The 13,823-nt window shown below is 44.6% G+C and overlaps 1 long non-coding RNA gene across 1 annotated transcript in view; it reads left to right on the top strand.

The window, feature by feature from the left end:
* Positions 1-633: 633 nt before the first annotated feature.
* The window catches only part of LOC134343527 (uncharacterized), a 30,467-nt gene continuing 17,277 nt past the window's right edge, over positions 634-13,823 (top strand). Inside the window, exon 1 of the long non-coding RNA XR_010017249.1 lies at positions 634-1,121. This is a non-coding gene — a long non-coding RNA (uncharacterized LOC134343527). The remainder of the gene's footprint in view (positions 1,122-13,823) is intronic.

The raw sequence follows: 13,823 nt of genomic DNA, 5'->3' as shown, positions 1-13,823 counted from the left end.
TCAGGACATTCTGCTGAGAGTTGGCACCTTGCCCTGGGTATGGATGGAGAAATGCCAGAGGATTGTCCAGCCTTAGGGGAGACTGAGATCAAAGCTTGAACATTGCAGGTCTGGAGTACCACAGAGTGATAAGCACCCCATGACGCGCTAAGTGTCAAGGTCACTGATCTGTTTCCCTGTTTCTGTACTCAGTGTGTTCATGTATGAACATCCCCGTTAGCTCAGACCACCAGCTGTTCTGCAACATCTGGCAGATAATAATTATATCACACAACAGTCTGACAAAGCCACTCATCCCCCGATAAACCTTCGCATGAGCATGAGCCAAGCGCCAAGGTCGGACTTAACAGGTGGCGAGGAGGTCTCATCACGCCTGGGTCAGCTTGTAGCATTAAATTCTGCTTATCTCTGTTGATGAAAGCCGCAAATGATTGTAGACTCAGCCAGCTGTGTTGCAGGCACTATCCTCCCCAGCATCCAGGGCACCTTCAAAATGCAATGCCTCCGAAGGAAGCAGCCCCCATCACCCAGGGCATGTCCTCATCTCATTGCTACCATCAGGGAGGGGGTGCAGGAGCCCCAGACACACAGTCAACATTTTAGGAACAGCTTCTTCCCCTCTGCCATCAACCCATGAACACTACCTCAGTATCTTGCTTTCTTTTTGCACTACTTATATAATGAATTATATATACATATATATGTTTAATTTTAAAATTATATGTACACACACAGTTAGTAAGTAATTTTATATTTATCTATCTATCCATATATAATGTAATGCCCTGGTTCATATCTTTACTGTTATCCTGTGTGTATTTCAATTAGCTGCTCTGTAAGTGCAGTCTGTTCTGCTGTCAGACTGTTTGGGTTATTAAAGATAAGGGATGATGAGGAATGTGTGCCTTCCAGTTCAGATGATAGAATTAGGAGGAGATTTTCTTGGTGACGGGCACTAAGGTTGGTCTTGGGTTTTTGGTTCGGCGGGAGATGACGAGAGAAGGTGCTGGGGAGAACCAGTTGTAGCATACGATCCGGTGGGAGACTCATTTGTTCGAGATGGATTGCGAGCAACGTTCGGAAGGTGGTGTGTGCTTTCACGTTGACCGAGGACCCAGCACGTGAGTGACAGGGAAGTTCAAGATGAGCTCCAACGTGCACACTTGACTGTTTAATTAAAATGGACCCTTTTCTTTTTGTTTTTCTTTAGTTAAGATTCATAAATGTAATTCCTTTAATCATATGCAGTGTACTGTCTGTTAATCTGTGGCACTAATTTGTAACAGGGTAGCGAATTACACATTACACACTAGACACTAGAATACTACAGCACAGTACAGGTCCTTCGGCCCTCGATGTTGTGCCGACCCGTATATTCCTCAAAAAAGTACTAAACCCACACTGCCCCGTAACCCTCTATTTTTCTTTCATCCACGTGCCTGTCCAAGAGGCTCTTAAATACCCCTAATGTTTTAGCCTCCACCACCATCCCTGGCAAGTCATTCCAGGCACCCACAACCCTCTGTGTAAAAAACTTACCCCTTATGTCTCCTCTAAACTTCCCTCCCTTAACTTTGTACATATGCCCTCTGGTGTCTGCTATTCATGCCCTGGGAAACAGGGACTGGCTAACCACCCTATCTATGCCTCTCATAATCTTGTAGACCTCTATCAAGTCCCCTCTCATCCTTCTACACTCCAAAGAGAAAAGTCCCAGCTCTGCTAACCTTGCCTCATAAGACTTGTTTTCCAATCCAGGCAACATCCTGGTAAATCTGCTCTGCACCCCCTCCATAGCTTCCACATCCTTCCTATAATGAGGTGACCAGAAATGAACACAATATTCTAAGTGTTGTCTCACCAGAGATTTGTAGAGTTGCAACATGACCTCTCTACTCTTGAACTCAATCCCCCTATTATGAAGCCTAGTATCCCATAGGCCTTCTTAACTATCCTATCAACCTGTGCAGCAACCTTGAGGGATATATGGATTTGAACCCCAAGGTCCCTCTGTTTATCCACACTCTTAAGTAACTGACCATTAACCCTGTACCAGCCTTCTGGTTTTTCCTTACAAAATACATCTCCTCACACTTACCCAGATTGAACTCCATCTGCCACTTTTCTGCCCAACTCTGCATCCTGTCTATATCCTCTTGTAACCTTCGACAACCTACAGCTCCATCCACAACTCCTCCAATCTTCGTTTCATCTGCAAACTTACTCACCCATTCTTCCACCTCTTCATCCAGGGCATTTATGAAAAAATCACAAAGAGCAGGGGTCCCAGGACAGATCCTTGCGACACTCCACTAGTCACCGAACTCCAGGCAGAATACTTTCCTTCCACTACTACCCTCTGCTTTCTTCCTGCAAGCCAATTGTTTATCCAAACAGCCAAGGTTCCACTGATCCCATGCCTCAAGACTTTCTGGATGAGTCTCTCGTGGGGGACGTTGTCAAATGCTTTCCTAAAATCCATGTAGACCACATCTACCACCCTACCCTCATCAATTTCTTTTGTTACCGCTTCAAAAAACTCAATGAGGCTTGTGAGGCACGACCTTCCCTTCACAAAGCCATGTTGATTATCCTTGAATAGACTGTACTTCTCCAAATGCTTGTAGATCCTATCCTTAAGAATCCTTTCCAATAGTCTGTAGACCACCGACGTAAGACTCACCGGTCTATAGTTCCCAGGATTCTCCCTGTTACCTTTTTTAAACAAGGGAACTACATTTTCCATTCTCCAATCCTCCGGCACCTCCCCCTGCAGCCAAAGAGAATTCAAAGATCATAGCTTCTGCTCTATCGATCTCTTCTCTCACTTCCCACAGCAACCTGGGGTATATCACATCTGGCCCTGGGGTCTTATCAATCTTGATGTTTTTAAGAAGATCCAATACTTCTTCTTCCTTAATCTCCACATTGTCCAGCACACAGGCCTGTTCTATTTCGACCTCACCCTGATCAAGGGCCTTTTCACTTGTGAATACTGAAGCAAAGTATTCACTTAGAACCTCCCCAACCTCCTCCACCTCCAGGCACATGTTGCCTTCTTTATCCTTTAGCGGCCCCACCTTCATTCTTGTCATCCTTCTGTTCTTCACATACGCATAGAAAACCTTGGGGTTCTCCTTAATCCTACATGCCAAGACCTTCTCATGCCCCCTTCGAGCTCTCCTAAATCCTTTCTTAAGCTCCTTCCTGGCTACCCTATATTTCTCATGAGCCCCTCCTGCTTCCTGCTTCTTATATCTAACATATGCTTCCTTCTTCCTCTTGAGGAGTTGCCTCACATGTTTCGTCAGCCGCTGTTCCCTTTTCCTACCATTTTTTCCTTGTCTCAGTGGGACAAACCTATCTTGAACCCAGCACAAGTGGTCCCTAAACTTCCTCCACATTACTTCTGTGCTTTCACCCTTGAACATCTATTTCCAATTTACTCTCGCTAGTTCCTGCCTCGTCCCTTCATAGTTAGTCCTTCCCCAGTTAAGCGCTTCCCCATTTTGTCTGTCTTTATCCTTTTCCATAGCTATGCTGAAGCGAAGGGAGCTGTGGTCACTCTCACCAAAATGCTCCCCCACCAAGAGGTCTGCCACCTGACCAGGTTCATTACCCAGAACTAGATCCAGTATGACCTATCCTCTCGTCGGCCGGTCCACATACTGTGTCAGGAATCCTTCTGAACACACCTGACAAATTCAGGCCCATCTATCCCCCTTGCAGTCAGGAGGTGCCAGTCAATGTGAGGGACTACAACCCTGTATTTCCTGCACCATTCTAAAATCTGCCTGCTTATCTGCTCCTCGGTGTCCCGAGGACTATTTGGGGTCTATAGACTCCTCCCAGCACAGTGATTGATCCCTTCCTATTTCTGACTTCCACCCACACCGACTCAGTGGTCACTCCCTCTGCAGCGTCCTCCCTTTCTATAGCCGTGATACTATCCCTGACCAGTAATACTACCCACCCCCCCACCTTTTCTACCTCCCATCCTATTCCTTTTAAAACACCTAAACACCAGTACCTGCATCAGCCAATCCTGCCCTTCCTCCAGCCAAGTTTCAGTAACAGCCACAACATCATAGTTCCACGTACTGATCCATGCTCTAAATTCAATCCCCTTTGTTCCTAATACTTCTCGTGTTGAAATAGACACATTTCAACCCCTCTAACTGGCTACATTTATGTTTTGTCCCCTGCCTGTCCTTCCTCACCAACTCAGAACACAGCATCATGCCCTTGTCCATCTACCCTAATCTCTGCACTCACATTCTGACTCCCACCCCCTGCCAAACTAGTTTAAACCCTCCCCAACAGCTCTAGCAAACCTGCCCGCCAGGATATTGGTCCCTTTCCAGTTCAGGTGCAGCCCGTCCTTTTCGTACAGGTCAGACCTTTCCCAGGAGAGATCCCAATGATCCAGAAATCTGAACCCCTGCCCCCTGCACCAACTCTTCAGCCACACCATCATCTGCCATAACTTCCTGTTCCTACCCTCTCTGGCTCGTGGCACAGGAAGCAATGCCGAGATTACCACCCTTGAGGTCCTGCTTTTTAACTTCTTTTCCAACTCCCTATATTCCTTCTTCAGGACCTCACCCCAACTCCTATCTATGTCATTGGTCCCCACATGGACCACGACATCTGGCTGCTCACCCTCTCTCCTGAGAATACTGAGAACTCGATCCTCACAGATCTACACAGAACTACACAGCATCTACACAAACCAGAGTTTTGGGCAGGAGACCCATCTCAATCTCATGAGTTTGGCAGGACCAGAGAGTGTTTTCCCTAGACTTACACAGCCAAGAAAACCGGGGGGGGTTTCATATATATCACTCAGACAGAGTGCATTTCTATGCTCAGAGGCCACTTTATTAGTTACACTGATACACCTGCATGTTAATGCAAATATCTAATCAGCCAATCATGTGGCAGCAACTCAATGCATAAAAACATGCAGGCATGGTCAAAAGGTTCAGTTGTTATTTAGTGCAAACATCAGCATGGGGAAGAAACGTGATCTAAGTGACTTTGACAGTGGAATGATTGTTGGTGCCAGACAGGGTGGTTTGAGTATCTCAGAAACTGCTGCTCTGCTGATCTAGAGCTTGCACAACAATCCCTAGAGTTTATAAAGAATGCTGCAAAAATTAAATAAACAAAAAGACATCCAGTTAGCAGCAGATCTGTGGGTGAGATCACCTTGTTAATGACAGAGGTCAGAGAATAACCAGACTGGTTCAAACTGACAGGAAGGTGACGGTAACTCAAGTAACCACGTGTTACAACAAAGGTGTGCAAAAGATCATCTCTGAATACACAACATGCTGAACCTTGATGTGGACGGGCTACAGCAGCAGAAGACCACAATCATACACTTAGTGCCCACTTTATTAGGTACAAGAGGTACCAAATAAAGTGGCCATTCAGTGTATGTCTTATTATAATTTATAGTATTTTATAGGTGTGTAAAATCCAAAAAAATCCATTTTTATAGGTCACACCAGGGTATGGGCTACAAATTACAATGGGAGGTAAAAAAAAGGCATGTAAAAACGGTAATGTTATGATAGTTATGGGGGATTGGGAAAATCAAGTTGGTACTGTATCCCAAGAGGGGGAATTTGAAGAGTACCTATGAGGTGCATGGGCCTTCATCAACTGTGGCCTTTTAGAGCAGCTTGTGGTGGAGCCCACTAGGAGAAAGGCAATCCTGAGTTGGGTATTATGTAATGAACCAGATTTGATTAGGGAGCTCAAGGTAAGGGACCCCTTAGAAAGTAGATATCATCATATGATAGAATTCACCCTGTAGTTTCTGACGGAGAAGCTAAAGTCAGACGTATTGCAGTGCAGTGGGAATTACTGGCCAAAGTTAATTGGGAGGGAACACTCTCAGGGATGATGGCAGAGCAACAATGACTGAAGTTTCTGGGAGCAATTCAGAAAGTGCAGGATAGATACATCCCAAAGATGAAGAAGTATTCTAAAGGCAGGATGATGCTACTGTGGCTGACAAGGGAAGTGAAAAACTGCATGAAAGCATAAGAGAGGGCATACAATAAAGCAAAAATTAGTGGTAAGTTAGAGAATTAAGAAGCTTTTAAAACCAACAGAAGGCAACCAAAGAAACCATAAAGAGAGAAAAGATGAAAGATGGAGGTATTCCAGTGAATAATATCCAAAAGGATACCAGAAGTTTCTGCTGATACTATATATAAAGATTGAAAGAAAGGCAAGAATGGAGATCAGACAGCTGGAAAATGATGCTGTAGCAGTAGTAATGGGGGACAAAGAAATGGCACATGAACTTAATAAGTACTTTGCTTCAGTCTTCACTGTGGATGACATGAGCAGTATGCCAGAAATTCAAGAGTGTCAGGGGGCACAAATGAGTATAATTGCTAAGGAGAAGGTGCTTGGAAAGCTGAAAGGTCTGAAGGTGGATATGTCACTAGGACCAGATGGACTACACCCCAGGGTTCTGAGTGATGTAGCTGAAGATATTAAGGAGACATTCGTAATGATCTTTCATTATGGAATGGTTCCAGAGGGCTTAAAAATTGTAATTGCGCTCCACTCTAAGAAGGGAGGGAAGCAGAAGAGAGGAAATTATAGGCCAGTTAATCTACCTTCAGTGGTTGGGAAGATGTCAGGAGCTGAAAGGTAATGTTACAGCTATATAGGACCCTGGTCAGACCCCACTTGGAGTACTGTGTTCAGTTTTGGTCAGGAAGGATGTGGAAGCCATAGAAAGGGTGCAGAGGAGATTTACAAGGATGTTGCCTGGATTGGAGAGCATGCGTTATGAGAATAGGTTGAGTGAACTCGGCCTTTTCTCCTTGGAGCGACGGAGGATGAGAGGTGACCTGATAGAGGTGTATATGATAATGAGAGGCATCGATCATGTAGATAGTCAGAGGCTTTTTCCCAGGGCCGAAATGTCTAACACGGGAGGGCACAGTTTTATGGTGCTTGGAAGTAGGTACAGAGGAGATCTGGATAGGTACATGGAACTTAGAAAAATAGAGGGCTATGGGTAACCTTAGGTAATTTCTAAAGCAAGTACATGTTCAGCACAGCATTGTGGGCTGAAGGGCCTGTATTGTGCTGTAGGTTTTCTATGTTTCAATGTTTTCTATGGATGAGGTTTTGGAGTACTTGAAGGCATGTGGTAAAATAAGCAAGGTTTCTCTAAGGGGAAACCTTGCCTGACAAATCTGTTGTATTTCTTCATTTTACTGAGAAGGCCTGCAAGAAAATGAATTTTGGGGTAGTGTATAGTGACCTGTACATACATTGATAATAACTAACTTTGAATTTTGAACTTTGAACTTTGGGTGGCCCGTGTTCTCACAGAAACCCGTCACAAAGTGAAGAGGCAAACATGAACAATACCAGACACACCATCCTTGAGTGAACTGCACACATTGAAAATGAAACGGGCCAGAAAGGGCAGGGAGAGTGACGTGCTTTCTTCAAAATCAAAGCATTAATGAAGTGGTTTAAAAAGAGTACTTATGCTCCTTTCTCCTCCTAATTTTTTTAAACATGACCGTGGCCTGCTTTTCAGTGTGAGTGATTAGAAACATATTTCTGTGTTGTGTAACCCAAGTGAACCAATTGAATTTGGACCCTCGCTGACCCAGAGGAGGAATTAACATGCTCCAGCCAGCTGTTGTGTTTATCCAGTGTAGACTGAGCTAAGTGAGTTACATTCCCTCAACCACCTCCTTCCTCCTGCACAGAGCCTTGGCCCACATAGCATTCATGCCTCAAGGAAAGTTCTTCCTAGGCATTTTCTAACCCTTTGAAAGGCTGTAAGACAGAGGAGCAGAATTAGGCCACTCCATCTGTCGAATCTGCTCTGTCATTCCATCTTAACCCTCTCATCCCCATTCTCCCGCCTTCTCCCTGTAACCTTTGATGCCCTGACTAATCAAGAACCTATCATCTTCTGCTTTAAATATACCCAATGACTTACGAGTCTCCACACTCTGGCTAAAGAAATTCCTCCACATCTGTTTTAAAGGGACATCCTTCATTTCTGAGGCTTGATCCTCTGGCACTAGAGTCCCCCACCATAGGAAATAATCTGTCCATGTCGCTTCACCTCTTCCTTTTTCTGTAACCACGTGCATGCCTGGATTTCTCCGTTTGGTAGGCAGCTCCCTAATCCGATTGCTTCCTCGTCTCTCTGGTGATGGGCCTCAAAATCAGCTGCAGAGATAACACTCAGGAGGAAAGAGTGAATGAGCTGGGGATCTTCTCTTTGCAGCGAAGGAGGATGAGTGGTGATTTGATGGAGATGTATGCAAGGTGATAAGGGGCATAGGTCGAGTGGACAGCCAAAGGCTTTTTCCCAGGATGGAAACAGATTGTACATGAGGGCATAATTTTACAGTGCTAGGAGGAAATTGGGGGGCGGGGGTGTGGAATGCCAGAGGTAGGTTTTCAACACAGGGAATGGTGAATACATGAAACATGCTACCAGGGTTGGTAGTAGAGGCAGATACATCAGGAACTTTTGAGAAACTTATAGATAGGTACATGGATGAAAGAAATCTGGAGGGCTGCGTGGAAGAGGACAGGAAAAATTGCAACTATCACGACCACTGACTAAAAAGGGAGGGAGGTGAAAGACAGGAAATTATACAGTGTAGATAGTGCAGGGAAGGGTATGGTTCAATAGAGGGAATAAAGGTGTACACTATTTTCTGAACCAGGATAAAATTCAGAAATCAGAGGTGCAAAGAGACAAAGGAGCCCTTGTGCTGGGTTCCCCTTGCATGTTGAGTCGGTGGTAAGGAAGGCAAATACAAAGTTAGCATTCATTTTGAGAGGACTGGAGTATAAAAGCAAGGACATAATGCTGAGGCTTTATGAAGTATTGGTCAGACCACATTTGAAGAATGGTGAACAGTCCTGGGCCCAGGTGAAGCCTCACTTGAAGTAACATAGAAACATAGAAAACCTACAGCACAATACAGGTCCTTCGGCCCACAAAGCTGTGCCGAACATGTCCTTACCCTAGAAATTACATAGGGTTACCTATAGCCCTCTATTTTTCTCAGCTCCATGTACCTATCCGGGAGTCTCTTAGAAGACTCTGTCATACCAGCCTCCACCACCGTCAGCGGCCCATTCCACGCACTCACCACTCTCTGCGTAAAATACTTACCCCTGGCATCCCCCCGTACCTACTTCCAAGCACCTTAAAACTGTGCCCTCTCGTGTTAGTCATTTCAACCCTGGGAAAAAGTCTCTGTCTATTCACATGATCAATGCCTCTCATCATCTTATACACCTCCTCTGCTCCAAGGAGAAAAGGCCAAGTTCACTCAACCTATTCTCATAGGGCATGCTCCCCAATCCAGGCAACATCCTTGTAAATCTTCTCTGCATTCTCTCTATAGTATCCACATCCTTCCTGTAGTAAGGTGACCAGAACTGAACACAGTGCTCCAGGTGGGGTCTAACTAAGGTCTTATATAGTTTTAACATTACCTCGCAGCTCTTGAACTCAGTCCCATGGTTGATGAAGGCCATCATACCATATGTTTTCTTAACAACACTGTCAACCTGTGCAGCAGCTTGGAGTGCCCTATGGACCCAGACCCCCAAGATCTCGCTTATCCTCCACACTGCCAAGAGTATTACCATTGATATTATATTCTGCCTTCAAATTTGACTTACCAAAATGAACCACTTCACACTTTTCTGGGTTGAACTCCATCTGCCACTTCTCAACTCAGTTTTGCATCCTATCAATGTCCCGCTGCAACCTCTGACAACTCTCCAGACTATCCACAACACCCCTGACTTTTGTGTCATCAGCAAACATACCCAACACACTCTTCTACTTCCTCATTCAGGTCATTTATAAAAATCACAAAGAGGAGGGGTCCCTAACCAGATCCCTACGGAACACCACTGGTTACCGTTCCCCATGCAGAATATGAACCATCTACAACCACTCTTTGCCTTCTGTGGGCAACCTAATTCTGGATGCACAAAGCAAGGTCTCCTTGGATCCCAGGCCTCCTTACTTTCTGAATGAGCCTTGCATGGGGAACCTTATCAAATGCCTTCCTGTAATCCATAGACACTACATCCACTGATCTACCTTCATCAATGTGTTTTGCTACATCCTCAAAGAATTCAATTAGGCTCGTAAGGCATGACCTGCCCTTAACACAGCCATGCTGTCCATCCCTAATCAGATTATACATCTCCAAATGCTCATAAATCCTGCCTCCCGGGATCTTCTCCAACAACTTGCCCACCACTGAAGTAAGACTCAGAGGTCTATAATTTCCTGTGTTGTCTCTACTCCTTTTCTTGAACAAGGGAACAACATTTTCAACCTTCCAATCCTCTGGTACTTCTCCCACCCCTATAGTTGTGATCACTACCTCCAAAATGCTCTCCCACTGAGTGACCTGACACCTGACCAGGTTCATCTCCCAATATCAGATCAAGTACAACCTCTCCTATAGTTGGCTTATCTATACATTGTGTCACAAAACCTTCCTGAACACACCTAAGAAACTCCACTCCATCTAAATCCCTTGCTCTAAGGAGATGCCAGTCAATATTAGGAAAGTTCAAATCACCCATTATAACAACCCTATTATTATTGCGCTGTTCCAGAATCTGCTCCTCAGTGTCTCTGTTACTAATGGGGGGGCGTTGGGGGGGGGGGGGAGGTCTATAAAAAACACCCAGCAGAGGTAAGGAGGGATTTCTTTAGTCAGAGGGTGGCGAATTTGTAGAATTCATTTCCACGGACAGCTGTGAAAGCCAAGTCATTGAATATACTTAAAGAGGGGGATGATGGGTTTTTGATTAGTGAAGGTTTCAAAGATTACTGGGAGAAGGCAGGAAGTGAGCTTGAGAGGGAAAATCGATCAGCCTTGATGGAAGGGTGGATCAGAATTGATGGACTGAATGGGTCTTGTAGTTGATGGCCATGTTATGATGGACTGAAGGGTGAATTTCCATGCTGTGTGAGCCCGTGAACTCCTTGTGTATTCAGTGCACCCATCTGCACTCTCCTCATTAGAGGGAAAGAACCCCAACTGAGCACACAGACTTCACGCTGGGGACGAAGGTGGAATGGCAAATGATCACAGCATTCAAAGTTCAAAGTAAATTTATTATCAAAGTTCATATCTGTCACCATATACGAACCTGAGATTCGTTTTCTCTTAATAAAATCCATATACATCAAGGGAAAAAGGAGATCACAGAGTATATATTTACAGTTACAGAGACCATGCAGTACAGTCAGACCGATAAAGTGCAAGGGCATTGTCGAGGTAGACTGGGAGATCAGGTGTTCATTTCTATCATACAATAGACCTGTTTGAGAGTTTGAGAGCAGGGTAGAAGTTTTCCATGATCCTGGGAGAGGTATCATTGAGCTTTTGTGTCTTCAGCCTGACGGGAGTGGGGAGAGAGAAAGACCGGTGTGGGTAGAGTCCTTGACAATGCTTGCTGTTTTTCTGAAGCAGCGGCAAGTGGAGGGGAGACTGGTTTCCGGAGTGTGCTGAGCTGCATCCACAGCTCTCTGCAACTTCTTGTGGTCTTGGCCAAAGCAGAATCAGAATCAAGTTTATTATCACTGACGTATGTTGTGGTGTGGCTGCAGTACAGTGCAGGATATAAAAGATTACTCATATGTCACTGAAATGAATAAGGCAATAGATGAATAACAAGGTAGTGGTCATGGGTTCATGGAATGTTCAGGAATGTGATGACAGAGGGGACGAAATGATCCCTAAAACATTGAGAGTGTGTCTTCAGGCTCCTGTACCTCCTCCTGTTCAGGCCAAACTGCTGTCACACCATTTACCAAACAATACTACCCTGAGATTAATTTTCTTGCGGGCATTTCCCAGGACCTACCCTCTTCTCATTGCTACCATCAGGGAGGAGGTAGAAGAGCCTAAAGACAGACTCAGTAATTCAGGAACAGCTTCTTCCTCTCCGCTTTCAGATTCTGAATGGATAATGAACCCATGAACACTACCTCACTAATTAACTTTTAGAACTATTTATTTAATTTAATTTTTGTTTATGCATACTTATCGTAATTTATGGTTATTATTACTCATTACATTGTACTGCTGCTGCAACGCAACAACTTTCACAACATTATGCCAGTGATATTAAACCTGATTCTGAAGATGACAAAGGAATACAGTAGAATTCATGAAAAACTATACATAAGCAAAGACCGACAAACAACCAATGTGCAAGACGACATGTGCAAATATGAAAGTAGCTTCCACTGAGGGCAGAAGTTGTAGAGCCCTTGACAGTGACTTGAAAGTAGGTTGTGGAATAAGCTCAGATTTCAAGTGAGTGAAGTTACCCAGTTTGGTTCAGGAACCTGATGGTTATAGGGTAATAACTGTTCCTGAACCTGGTGGTGTGGGACCTAAGGCCCCTGTACCTCGTGCCTGAAGGTAGTAGCAAAAAGAGAACATGCTCTGAATTTGGGGGTTCTTAAGGAGGGATGCTGCTTCCTCGTGGTACCGTCCCATGTGGAAGTGCTCAATGGTGGAGATGGCTTTGCTTGTGATGGATTGGGCTCTATCCACTGCTTTCTGTAGACTTTGCCAGTACTGGGCATTGGTGTCTCCATCCCAGCACTCAACAATCTCTTTGTCCTTTTTTATCACCCTTCCTTGTTGATTTCAATCTCACATGTCACTGTTCTTGGCACTGGAGCAAGATGGACACACATCAAAGTCACTGTTGCATCATCGGGAGTCCCAGGGGGCCGTTAACAAAGACAAAATAGCTTTTCTTGGTTGAGCAACAGAACACACTGGCAAAACAGAAAAAAACAGGAGCTTGTCATAAACAGAAGAGATCCTGCAGATACTGGAAATCCAGAGCAACACACGCAAAATGCTGCAGGAACTCAGCAGGCCAGGCAGCCCCTCTACGACAGGGGTCCCCAACATTTTTTGCACCACGGACTGGTTTAATATTGACAATATTCTTGCGGGCCAGCCGACCGGTGGGGGGCAGGGGGAGGTGATAATCACGACTGGAATATAGGTGATAAGTCAACTATAAGTCACTTATAAGTGGCTAATAAACTCAATTTCATTTCTAAAAGGGTTTATCTAATGAATTTAATATTAAACACACAGCGCATATTTTCCCCGTATGAACATATAAAATCATTGCAACACACCAATATGGCTGAATCAGTAGGAGCCCTGGGCTTGTTTCCCGCAAGAAGACAATGCCATCGAGGGGTGATGAGAGACAGCGATACTCGAAGGGGGTTCCTTATGTCCAGTCTATTCCGCTTGGCAGAGATATTATGATGGAATGGAAGCAACGTTTTCAGTGCTTTCGTGGCTATCTCAGGATATTCAGCCTTGACCTTGATCCAGAATGCCAGCAGAGATATTATGTCAAACATACTTTTCAGCCTGCTGTCATTTGCAAGCTGGAGGAGTTGATCTTCTTCCTGCTCTGACATGGATATCGCGTGCGTAATAACCTTGCGTGCATTCAAGTTCAACAGTGGGCATGACAGGGAATGAGGAAAGGTGCAGCTGACTCATTACAGGGTTACCAGATTGGCTTTTTTGGCGGCAAATTCCAGAAATCTGTCTTTTTTCCAATTTGTTTGGTGTCAGAAAATTCATTTGGCTTCTTTGCTTTTTCCTTGCTTTTTTACATGCTAAAACTACCTGCGTGAAAATTGCATATCATCTTTTTTCTAAACTATTTTCCTTTAAGAAAAACGTTTTTTGGTCTGTTACATTTGGCAATATTTCTGCCGC

The sequence above is a fragment of the Mobula hypostoma genome, chromosome 3 (assembly GCF_963921235.1).
Source record: "Mobula hypostoma chromosome 3, sMobHyp1.1, whole genome shotgun sequence".
In the NCBI taxonomy this organism is placed as follows: Eukaryota; Metazoa; Chordata; class Chondrichthyes; order Myliobatiformes; family Myliobatidae; genus Mobula; species Mobula hypostoma.
Note: the sequence above shows the minus strand (reverse complement) of the source record. Positions and strands in the feature narration are given on the sequence as shown.